This window comes from Stegodyphus dumicola, chromosome 6 (genome assembly GCF_044657685.1).
Source record: "Stegodyphus dumicola isolate Sdum_Otavi_A_Nest chromosome 6, ASM4465768v1".
NCBI classification, from domain to species: Eukaryota; Metazoa; Arthropoda; class Arachnida; order Araneae; family Eresidae; genus Stegodyphus; species Stegodyphus dumicola.
In genome coordinates, this window is record NC_140773.1 from 30,661,664 (window position 1) to 30,675,086 (window position 13,423).

The window sequence follows — 13,423 nt, forward strand, 5'->3', positions numbered from 1 at the left end:
TGAATTATGTTTCGGGAACAAAGCAAAAAATGAAAGAAATTTTAAATAAATAAATAAATAAAGTTACACGAATTAAGGGGACTCGTACACCTTAAAACCCATAAGATCTTCGAATATGTGATTGTTGCAAGAATTGGGATAGCTTATTTATTTTAAAAGCAATTACTTCCAACTTTTTACAGCTGCCTACACAATATAGCTGTTTCTGAAATAGTAATAAGAAAGTCTGCTTTGCCTCAAATATTTTTACAATTTAATCCGCTTTGTGACAAAATATTTCGTCATGTTTCCACCTTGCGCGCACAGTTTAAAACATTCTGTTGCATAATTTAATTCCATTTTTATTATAGAGCTTTTATAACATTTGGAAACTACTGTGAACCAAAAATTCTAAGAGTTTCATGTTAAATTTTTATTTTATTTGGAGTTGAGTTTATAAAATGTATTTGATTTAAAAAATCTGTCATGTTTTCGTAATACAATTTTTTAATATTAAAATATTCATCAGATTTTGAGTTCGGTTGAAAAATAGGGCTAATATAAAGAATTCCATCAAATTTCAAGAATGTACCATTAGCCATTTTTAAAATATCATGCGCGCAAGGTGGAAACATGAGGAAACATTTTGTCACAAAGCGGATTAAATTACAAAAATACTTGTGGAAACACAAACTTTCTGGTTACTAGTTTCCAAAGCAGCTGTATTATAGTCAACTGTAAAAAGTTGGAAGTAATTGCTTTTAAAATAAATAAAATATTCCAATTCTTGCAACAGTCACATATTCGAAGAGTGTTAAGGGGTTTAATGTGTATGAGCCCCCTTAATAACAATATGCTTAAAGACTCGTTTCCATTATGGCGGTGCGGGTGGGTTGCGTATGCCTTTCTCCGATCAGCAAGCGAACTGACCTTTGATTGACATCTGTGGAGCGTTGACGGATGACGGATCGCAAGAAGTTGAACCATTCTAGTTCCTAGTTCCGCTGATATGCCGGAATTATCAAGCGAACTTGTATGACGTGATTCGGCTCTCTGAAGTAGTGTCGTTCGACGTCTGGCTATAGCATTTTTTGACTGACTGCTGCCGTTGTTGAAGGAGCGTGAGGGTGAGGTAAGGGACGTGACCATTGCCACTTTCAACTTCTATACATATATCTGCAGAAGCGTTGGAGTCACGTGGTAAAAAAGGAGCAATCAGGTGCTGTCACCAAAAAATAATATCGACAGAAGTAGTGATGAATGCTGGATCAAGGAAAGGATGTTTCTGAATTACCATTATATTGAGAAATCAGCGTAGTGTAAAAGAAAGCAATCTACTGAATTTAGTTAAAAAATAAAAGAAAAAAATGACTGCAATTACAGTATTCGTTCGCATGCAGCAGTGATAACTGTCAAGAAAATCAAGTATAAGAAATATAATGAAATAGCAAAATTTATCTTTACAATTATTTCCTAGTCCTAGTTCTACATTCACATTTACTTTTCATGAAAACGAACGTCTGACTGTATCAAACTGCTAGCAGAAGTAAACATTATAAACAAGTAAAAAAACTAATAATATGATTTAAAAATTAAATTTGATAGCCTTTTAAATATTCTACTGCATTAAAAAGTATGTTAAATTTGTATTTCTCTATTTATAAATATACCTTTTGGCTAACATATACATAATTGTAAGCACATCTTTCATTTGAGGTATATTTTTAGCAGTCCGTTTAACGTCAAACGAAACGCCATTTTAAAAAATTACGCTTTTGTAATAAATGCCTTGAAAACTGAAAAACAAAATAGTGCCAAAAAATTAGTTTTTAAGAAATCATTTCCTTCATGGTGGGTATAAACTAGAATTGCAAATTACATCTGTGTGATGATAACGCGGAGGTAAAGCAGACGCTAGCGCGGCTTCTTTTGGGGTCGTGAATTCGAAACCCATACTGCTTTTGCACCCTGTCCGCAACTTTCTTAGCTTTGGATCCCGATTTGATCTATATTTGTGTTTTATAATTTATTTCTATTATTATGTGCATTGAATCTAATGTTTAATATCTCTATATTTATATTCTTGTTTATTTATTTAAACTTCCCCTCAAGAATTTATTTTGAAAGTTATAACATAATTAGAAATTTAAAGCATACTGCCTTATTGTATATATATATATATATGTTTTTCGTTTCAATTTTATTGCATACATATGTGGGCCCACCAGCGGCCGAGCGGTAAAGTCGCTGAACACTGGTAGTTCGGTTCGAGGTTCTAATCCCACGAACGGGGTGGCTACAAGGACGTTTTCGTGGTTTTCCCCTTGCGTAATGTGTATACGAGCCAGTTTCCCTTAGAACGTCCTCCACGAAAGCATCCCTCCCCTTAGGCAGATACCCCTCGTGTGCTTTGCCATAATTAAATACCCCAACACCAACACTATACATATGAGCTGATTTTGAGATGTTTCCAGCTTTAACCTATCACTACCAATTAACATTAATACCATTAATTAACTATTAACTATTAATGCCCTAAATCTTTTTAATCAAACTCTTTAAAATTTTTCTTTTAATAATTGTTTTAAAATTAGTCCTCTAAAGCTGACGTTTCGAGTTTCAGCGAGGTCACTGCGCATTTTTCACATCCCCTGCTTCAAGATAACGTAATGATTCTACAGTGGTGCTGGACTTAAAAAGGTAGTAGACAATAATTCGTCACCACCAGGATTTGACCACTGGGTCTCCTGATCCCCTGTCGCTCTTTACAGCTGCAGTACACTTCGTTCGTTTGCACTTCTGCAGCTTAGGAGAGAGTTTCTCTATTTAAACCTTCACAAGTTGTCCTGCAGATTTGTGAATGTTATGCTGACTGCTATTATTTCACCACCACCAATGATCGTTATTGGGCGTGTTAATTTAACTAAAACTCTTGAACTTGATCGTACTGTCAACCAAGTAATATACACTATTAGACAAAAAAAAAAAAAAAGAGACGCACCAAGAAGGAGTTATCCGAATGGGACGGAAATCGGTAGAAGTGATGTACATGTACAGAAAAGCAAATGATTACAGTTAGAGAAAAAATGGATGATTTATTGAAGTGATAGAGCTTCACAATGTAAAAAGATCAGTAACGCGTTTGTCCACCTCTGGTCCTTACGCAAGCAATTATTCGGCTTGGCATCGATTGATAGAGGTTGCGGATGTCCTCCTGAGGGATACCCTGCCAAATTCTGCCCAACTGGCGCGTTAAATCGTCAACATCCCGAGCTGGTTGGAGGGCCCTGCCAATAATGCTCCAAACGTGCTCAATAGGAGAGAGAACCGGGAACCTTGCTGGCAAGCAGTAGAAACATGCGCAGTGTGGGGGCGGGCATTATCTCGCTGAAATGTAAGCCTAGATTGGCGTGACATGAAGGGCAACACAACGGGACTTAGAACTTCGTTGACGTACCGCTGTGCTGTAAGGTTGCGACGGATGACAACCAAAGGTGTCCTACTATGAAATGAAATGGCACCCCAGACCTTCACTCCTGGCTGTCGGCCTGTCTGCCGGAAGACAGTTAGGTTGGTATCACACCGCTGTCTGGAGCATTACCAGACTCGCCTTCGCTGGTCATGAGGGCTCAGTTCAAAGCGGGACTCATCACTGAAGACTATTCTACTCCTGTTACTGACAATCCAGTGAGGATGAGACCGACACCTCTGCAAACAGGTTTGACGTTGTACAGAAATCAATAGTAGTCTAGTAGTCGGCACAGGGGGCGCCGTGACCTCAGGCCCTTCCTGTTCCTTGCGGTCACTGAAGCCCTAGTTGCACGTAGAATCGATGATAATGATGAAACTGGGGCTGTGAATGCCGCTTTGAAGATTGCTCGGTCTTCACGTTCTGTCGTTTCTCTAGGCCTACCGCTTCCTTCTTGACGCTGTGTGCGGCAATGTTTCACCCATTCCTGCCAGCATCGTCTAACAGTGGCATCGCTCCTGCTCAAATGTCGAGCTATTCGCCGATAAGACCAACCGGCTTATTTGATCCCAAATACATGACCTCTCTCAAATTCTGACATCTGTGCATATCGTTCGCGCACCTGTATGCGAGGCATAGTTACTGTCTAACAAAGTACACGGAATGAAATTCGTGAAGAATTTATGACCTGGAATCGTAATTTCTCCTCTTAAATATCATGCCAGTTGCGCAGATCAGGTGCGCTGTAGCGACAACGGTTCATTCATTGGCAGCCAAAATGTAAAATTTTGCATTTTCCGTCGAAACCTGTATCCATATCAATTTGTGTCCAATTTGATTTATATCTTCTCGGTTTGTCGTCTTTTTTTTTTTTTTTTTTTTTTTTTTTTTTTTTTTTGTCTAAGAGTGTAACTGACGACTTGATCTGATCTCACTGTCAGCCAAGTGATATAAGTCACAGCAACAACATAATAAAAAAGGAATTCCAAATTAAAAAAGAATCTCGAATTTACGTTGTTCTAAGGCGCGTTCAGAATATCATAATTAAGTTTGAAATTTATACATTGTAGGAATGTACAGTACAGGTCAATTCAAATAAGCATATTCTATGTTCGTAACAAATAAAAAAAAATAATTAAAAATAACATTAAATTGCAAAAAAGCTTGTTGATTTGCTTTATTTTTTCATTCTATTCAAGAAGTATTTTTTTATAATTATATCAATATGTAAAGCTATTTGCGCTTCTTGAATACGCTTAATTGTAATATACGACTCCAATTAACATAAAACTTAGCCATTGCTCGCATATGTTATTGCACTTCTTGAATTCAATGTCTCGTTAGAACATATGATTTCGTTTTAGACAGGCATTAATATAATAGGTAGAAGACGATTGATAATATTAAAAGAAAAAGGTTTCGATGATTTTATATTCCCTTACATGTTAAAGGGTCCTTTTTAATATTCTAGATATATATTTAAAAAATTCCTTGAAATACATGTGTACAATAGCTGTGATTAATACAAGCAAGTGAAGTCCAGGCCAAAGTAAATTTATACAAATGTATGACTGAGTAATTTAAAAACAGTTGTTTCTTATTTTCGAATTGTTTAAAAATAGCTGTGAGAAATTATTTTTTTAACTTTAAACTCTCTCATTGAAAAGAAAGTAAAATTTATACTTTCTTCTTCTTTTTAAAAGAAACTAAGTAAACGAACTTGTTTTTCACTAATTTGTATTTAAAGACTAAATAAAATCAGATGTAAATTAAGATTGAATATGACATTAAGTAATTTAATTTTTAATGATTCAGATTTCATATTCCCTAGAGACTCATTTCAGAGCGGAAAATAAATTAAATTTGTGATTAGGATCTTAAATAATAGAAATTTTTATAATTTCTTAGATGAGGAGGCAAAATAGTAGTACTTCTATATGATAATAACTTGTCATTCTTAATTATTCATAGTTATTCAGTTTTTTTGTGTTACTCTAAAGGTTTCTCTTTTACTGCAGGAAGACGACGAAGTGTCTGAGACAAGCCACACGTGGAGAGGAATTGGAATTTCACTGTGTGTCATACTAGGAATATGTGCTTTGGCAGCTTTGATAGTGATTTTGCTCTGGCCAAGTAAGTCATGCCGTATAATTTCTTTCCTCTACATCTAGCACGTAAAAGCACAATGAAATCTGCAACTGTTTCATAAGGTCCCAAGAAATTTTGAATATTTTAACAGGCAGACGTCTGTGAGCCTTTGTTGCTCAAATAAAGCGTAAGTTTCTTGTTCATGAAATTTGAAAGATCCATCTATGGTTTTCACTCGATGTAGAAATGTGAAATGTTATCGTCCGTTTATTTTTTTGCTTATCCAACAATTTGCCTCCAGAACGATGTTGAAATTACTGTAAATAATAGAACGAGCTGTTCCTTTCTGCATACTTAGTTCTGAATGTTTCCTTGAACAAGCGTTAATAATAGTTTGTAAACAAATTATGCTAAGTGATACATCTCTCGTGGAAGCTAAGCATTCTCAAAAATTGCAATTAATAATTAATTTATGTGCTATTCTTTATCCAAAAGTAAACAGATATGTACATTTTTAAATGTAGTTTGATACTTATACATCTAATTGCATAGCAAACTGCACGGTTTTATCGTATCCCATACAAACATCGGAGGCTTCATTTAGAAACATAAACATACTCGGAGTACCTATTGTAGACAAGCTATTTTTAGTTTACTGTAGACTCTCTAATTAATGTTTCTGTTGGTTGCTGTGGTTAGGTTTTCAGATCTTCAATAATGCATATTAAACACCAAATTAAAATTCATGAATTATATTTCATGCAAGGAAAATGTAGTAATGAACTTTTAGGAAAGTAATTAGCATTTGGTGAAATGTTTTGAGAGTGCTGGTGTATTGCTTGAGGATTTTGAAATGTTTCTTGCAAAGGAAGATTAACACGCAATCATGACTTGGAAACAATAAACGAAAAGTAAAACACAAAAGTGCAAAATGTAAAACACAAAAATTTTTAATTTTTTTTTTTTTTTTTTTTTGTGCACAAAACACAATAAAACAAATGAATATTGTTAAAAAACATATTTATTTAAAAATATTCATTCCATTTCAACTTTCAAATTTGGGATGGATAATGAACGATCTTACACTACAAAGAAGGGTAAAAAGAAATGCACAATATTCAAGAAATTGTTTCAAAATTTTGAGCAGTTATTGACTGATGTACGAAGAACGTGTTCAATGTTTTTAACAGCTGTTATTTAGATCAATTTAATAAAAATAGAGAATATGTAGATAGTGTATATTTCACTATTGCACGACATTAATTTTGCTATTCATAATATAAATTTTAACGTAGATTTTGAGTCCAATTATTTTCATAGTTGGATAATTTTAAGAAGATAAAATAATCTGTTACAATACCCGAATGCAACGCACGTCTTTTTTACGAGAAGAATCGTTATGTTTTCTATTTAAGGGGAGTCGATAACAGCCTATACGGACCGTGTTGAATTCAGCATTTTCGATGTACCTTTTCTCAAAATCTACTATAGATACACGTTTGAATTGTTTGTGTAATTAAACTATACCTTTCTAATTATACTGAAATGAGCTTTTGAAAAAGTTTGAGTTTTAGTATTAGGCATAGTAAAATTTAGCACTTTTTTCATCGAAAACATAAATTCTTAAAATAAAAGAAAACATTTTTTTCGTTTACCACAAAAAGCTGATTTCAGTAAACATTAGGAAACGTAATAAATATTCCCCAAAACGTTAAATACCTGTGAGTAGTAGTTGAGAAAAGGTACATCGAGTATAAAAAAGTCACATTTGGAAAGAACGCATTTTAACGTAAATATCATTTATCAAAACATTCGATGATACAGTAGATTTTTTACAGTTCTAATTTTCGTAGCGATTAAAGTATAGTATTTTTAGAAAGATAAAAGTGCAAATAATTTGAAAATGCAATAATCCCAAATCACCATTTTCTGAAGATAAGGCTTTCAACACCGCTTAAAAATTTGAAAAAACGGGTTTACTTGAGGGGTATGAAAAACCCCTATACCGACAATGTTAATTTGGCCATTTTCGATGTACCTTTTCTCAAAATCTGCTGTAGATACAAGCTTGAATTTTTTTCTCTAATTAATGTATACCTATTTGATTATACTGAAATGAGCTTTTGAAGCATTTTGAATTTTAGAGTAAATCACAGAATATTTTGTTAGGCATAGTAAAATTTAGCACTTTTTTTACACAATTTTTTTTAAATGTTTCTAAGTTTATTACAAAAAGCTCATTTCAGTAAATATTAGGGAACCTAATAAATAAGCCATAAAAAGTTTAGATACCTGTGAGGAGTAGTTCCTAAAAAAGGTACATCGAGTATAAAAATATCACATCTGGAGAAAAACGCGTTTTTATGTAAAAATCCTCTTTGATCGAAGCAGTAGATGACAAATTAAAACTAGATTTTTTTACAGATTTAACTTTCAGAGAGATTAAAGAATGGTATTTTTAGAAAGATAAAAGTGTAGAGAATTTGAAAATGCAAAAATCCGAAATCACAATTTTTTGAAGATTTTGTTGTTCCAACACCCCTTGATGTAACGTAAACATTTTGAACAATGATTTGGCGCATTAACTCAGAAACATCTTAATAATCATTAATGGTTATTGTTTTAACATTTAGTAAGGTAGTGCTACCAAAAATATACTGATATACAGCAGAGAAAAGACCATTTAATGCACGAAACAAATATACACAGTACCAGTGAAGTATCTTCTTTTAAACATCTTTATTTAACAATATTCATTGCATTTCTATAACTAAAAAATTAGAATTTAAGTTACTTAAATAAATCATGTGTAAAATTTTCTGATGCTAACAAAATGCCAGATATTTACAAGTGGTCCCTACTATGCCTCAGTATTGGTAACTGCAATTTTTTTTCCTTTGAGAACATACAGACTCCCCGTGCACCACATATGTACAACACGGGGCTTACAGAAGTAAGTTAACTAGAACATTAAAGGTTACATGTATAAATAAACATTAAAAATTACATGCATAAATAAAGCGAACAAAAGCAGAGAACCGCAGTCTGGACTTCACGAAAACAGATAAGTTCACTGGCCATGTCACTCCGAACATTTTCAAATCGTTCTGTAAGCATAATCTAGGGCCATCAAATATAGGGCACGAGAAAATAAAATGTTCCACATCCTGAGGAACTCTTTTTGAACATTCACATAAATTGTTTGATCGTAGATTAAAACGAAACAGATAACTTGCAAATTTACCGTGACCAGATAAAAACTGAGACACTTTAAAATTTAACGAGAGGAAAGACTCTGAATTCAGTCTATGGTAAACAGAAGGAAGGAACTGTTTGGTGACTTCAGCATTACAAGATGAAATGTATTCCTCATTCCACATAGCTAAAAGCTTTTTATAATGAAGGACTTCCAATAACTCTTTGGAATGCTAATGTTGATATCAATGGGTAAATGTAAGGCATCTTTAGCTAAGAAATCAGCTCTTTCATTTCCGTAGAAACCATGATGAGCACGCACATAAGCAAAGCAGATATCAATACCTCTAATTCTAAGTGAACTAACAGTTACTAGGGTTTCGATAACTAATTTATAGCAGCTGGTAATACTGTTCAAGATTTGAAGAGAAGAAAGAGAATCAGAACAAATAAGGTACTTTGAGGATGCTGTCCCATGATCCTGGATCCACTTGACGGCAAGATAAATGCACAGAAGTTCTGCTTGAAAAACTGTACATTCATTCCGTATACGGTGTCTAAGAAAACAAATCTCGGATTGGCCTTCAAAAAGAACAAATGCAAGGCCAACCTTGTTGTTCATCTTGCTGCCATCTGTAAAGAAAACCATATGAAAACTTATTTCAGCAGTCTCTTTATAATCGCAGAAATTTATGGGTTCTAAAGAAGCGGGATGAGGAAGATCAGTGAAGGGGACAATTCCATTAATACAGTCTTCCGAAGCATGAGTTGCCAATGACTCAAAAATATTATTCTTATATGCAATTTCAAAATCAGTAGGCGGAACTCCTGCAAGAACAAAAGTAGCCTCATAGCTTAAGGTTCTATAACCACTAATAATACGAAGAAGAATTCTCCGTTGAATCTTTCTTAAATTTCTTTTGTTAACCTTCTTGGCAAGAACATGTCCCCAAGCACGACAGCCGTACGAAATGAAAGGTACAATACACTGCTTATACATGAGTTTCTTAACATCGTAGCTTACTCCAAAGGTATTTTTGGCAATTCGGTGAAAGCCATTAATAATTTTTTCACATTTAGCAGATAGGAATTCAATGTGATTTTTCCATGTTAATTTTTGGTCAAGAATGACACCAAGATATTTAACATATTCTACAAATTCCAACGGAGAATTATCGAGCATCAAAGAAGCAATATTTTGTTCATCAAACGTACTGGGAACAAGCATAGCTTTACTTTTTGAAGGATTGATAGTGAGTTTATGAGAAATCGCCCAACTGGAGACAAAATCTAGAACTTCTTGTGCTCTCAAAAGAATGTTATTCAAAATCCTTCCTTGGAAAATTAATAGTAAGTCATCTGCAAACGCAATTTTTAAACAACCGTCGAGATGACTTAAAAGTGGTAACAGCATTCAATATATAATTTCAGTACATATATTTTCGAACTAGAATAAGTTATGATGAAGCTGGAGTAGAAAATATATTTAGGAAACCTGTTCTACAAAAAATTATACATGAGTAGTGCATTGTATGACTAAAGTGCTTTGTCATAAGAACACTGCAAAAAGTCTACAGAATTTTATGCAGTAGGCTAAGAAAATGCCTAAAATGTTAATCTGAGAGGGAAAATAAATAACTTTATTGACAACGTTAGCAGAAAATTTGAAAGACGGGCTGAATATACAGTCTGTCTATCATAAGAAAACCTCTCGCCAGTTAGTCTACCACTGTCTGTTGCCGTAGAAACGAGCCTTGACCCATTTTCGGTAGGGGTGTCTTGAAGACGTATGATAACTCTTTTCCCCTCAGCCAACAGTCACCAAAAGTAAAATAACAATAAAGCAACCCTTGGCTCGACCTTATTTGAAATATACTAAGACTGTTGCTATAGCGACCGCCACCCGCCAGACACTGTGGCGGGTACTGTTCTTCTCGCAGACAGACAGTACCTCTGGAAATCTTGCAGGAGTCATACCGTGGACTTGATTATTATGTGAAATAAGTTCACACTTTTAACAATTTGTTCGACTTGTTTTTATATAAAACTATGTTCTGGAAACAAATGGGCATTTGGAAATTAATAATGAATCCAACAATCCGTAATTAAAGTTGCAAATCACTTAAATTTCCAGAATAATGAATCAGAGTTTATTTTTTAATTTGATATTATAAATTTGCATCTTATATTACGTTGCATTGTTTTAACTTAAATGCAACACGAAATTATAACAAAATATTTTTATACTTTCTAAATATTTTTTTTAAATTGAATTCTGACAGATAATGTTATGAATGATGTTAATTTGCGTTATAAAAATTACTTACTTAGTATGTTTCTATAAACCTAATATCAAAATCTTGAAAAACTTGTTTTATTTAGTTCTCATGTGAACTATTTTCACTCTGATATTTTATTGAATAGTTGCATCCTTTTTATGTTGTTTGTGATATTTCGAAATTTCATTGTTTTGTTCAAATGGCTGTTTTGTTTAAATGTGTTTACGCAGGTTAAACAATATATCCGAAACATCATTTTTAACAGACTTTCAACAAGCACAAACAAATCACATTTCGATAGTAGCAATGAAAACAACTTAAAACTTTAAAAAAGTACAAAAATTAAGCTTAATGTTTAAAGCGTTTAATGTTTTAAATTTAATATGCCTTTAGATTTTACTCTTAAAATAATTCAGCATGTGTTTTAATAACAATTTAACATTAAAAACTAAATTAACTTTTTCTTCTGCTTAAAATCCGCAGATTACTTGCATTAATATATAAACAATATTTTTCCTAAAATATGAAAAACTGATATGTCAGAAAAGAGTTTAAACCCAAAGCTTTTTCAATCTGAATCTCAGTCTTTACAGCCATAACTTATTAAAGATAAAAACACAGCCTCTAAATTTTTTTAATTGCAGAAACCATGTCACGTCATTTTTTAACAGTTCTAGGTGGGATGAAACAGGCTACTGAACAGCGGCGAAAGAAATTTTAAATCATATAAAAGCAGAATATTTTAATTTCCAACATAAATATTGATTTCGCTTTCATAATAATCACTTCCTGCAGTGATATATAAATTTTGCGTCTTCATGTTATTTTATAAATTCTATAGAAACAGAAAGATAAAACAGCTTTCTCTTTGTGATTTTCATATAGCACATACTCACAGAAAAATTCATAGAAAGTAGAATCAAATTTAATATTAGAGATTGTGTGAATAACAGTGTAAAAATTCCTAAAATTCAACTGGGAGTTAGTCACCATGAAAAAAATATATATAATAATTTCAAAAATTATACGATGTTTTCTTAAAACATTTTTCATTTCCGCAATATGTATTGTATCATAACATTCTGCTCTTGCCATAAAAAATCAATATTTGCTTTTAATTTTGTTTCCCAAATTTAACTTTCTGGCCGATTTTCAATTATACACTTTGTTTTATTTCAAACTGAAATTTTATCTTTTCATTAAGTGAAATTCTCCATGCAAACAGTTACTATTTTCCCATGCCGGATATTTGATTAAAACTGCATTTCGAAAACACACATTGGGTAGAGAAATAAGATATTCTTTCTGATATTAAAGAGTTTGCAGTTTTTTATAAGCATACAAAGCAAGTTGTATATTTATTAAAAATATTGATCTAAACTATGTTGTAAAAATAATCATGCTCAATAAATAATGCTGCAAGTTCCATTGGACTGGATTTGTTATAATAAGTTGCGATATGTGTGATTACAGTTTTATTAAAATTTTTAAAAAATTAACTATTGATCCGATAATCACCTTATTTATTAAACTAACTGATTATTGAAATTAAATAAAAATGACTGTTGAATTAAAAAAGTCATATAGATAGGCTTATTTAGTTCATTTTTGATATTTTTGTTAACAAAAATAATTACGTGCAGTACATGAAACAAAATATTATGCATCACTGTGTTTTTGTCAAACGTTTAAATACTTATTTCTTAGTTGTTTATTATAATTATGTAACATATTTTGGTTACATTTAAAACCTTCCAATTGTCTTAAAATTCGTCCTTAAGTTCCCAAAACTGATATGAAGAAAGGTATTTTTGTGATTATTCTAAGCTCCTATTAGTATTTTATACTTGGCATTTTTCTCTTCTAATAAACGTCCTTAAGGGGGATGTATACCTTTGAACAATTTTTTTTTTACATTGTTAAGTTTGTACATTTAATTTTGGCTTTAAAGTAATTAATGATGAAAAAAATGAAGAAGCTGAATTATTTAATGACCATTAATTTTGTATTTTTGGAGTAAAGTAAGAAAACAAACAAACAAACAAACAAAAAAAAAAAAAAAAAAAAAAAGCAATATTTACAATAAATTAGAAACACACTGTTAAAAAAAAGTATAATATATTTTCATATTTTGTAAAATACAAACCCATCATAATGATATTCTCTAGGAGATAGACTATTATTTTAAAGCTAGGAAGTTATTTAAATTTTTTTAAAACTAGAATGTGTAATATAACAAAGAAAAAGCATATTCTCTCATTAAAATTCATGTTTAACACGGTTACAGCCGAAAACATCGCGGCAAAAACATCGCAGACGAAAACATCGCGGAGAAAACAACGAAAGGCGAAAGCGTCGTGCTACAAAACATCGTGGGAGAAAACATCGTAAAGAGAAAACATCGCAGTTCTAA

At 32.4% G+C, this 13,423-nt stretch overlaps 1 protein-coding gene across 1 annotated transcript in view; it reads left to right on the plus strand.

The window, feature by feature from the left end:
* LOC118188648 (inactive dipeptidyl peptidase 10-like) overlaps positions 1-13,423 on the plus strand; it is a 1,447,514-nt gene that overhangs the window by 243,871 nt on the left and 1,190,220 nt on the right. Inside the window, exon 2 of the mRNA XM_085818201.1 lies at positions 5,467-5,581. The gene's annotated coding sequence lies outside the window, so the exon portion shown is untranslated. The remainder of the gene's footprint in view (positions 1-5,466; positions 5,582-13,423) is intronic.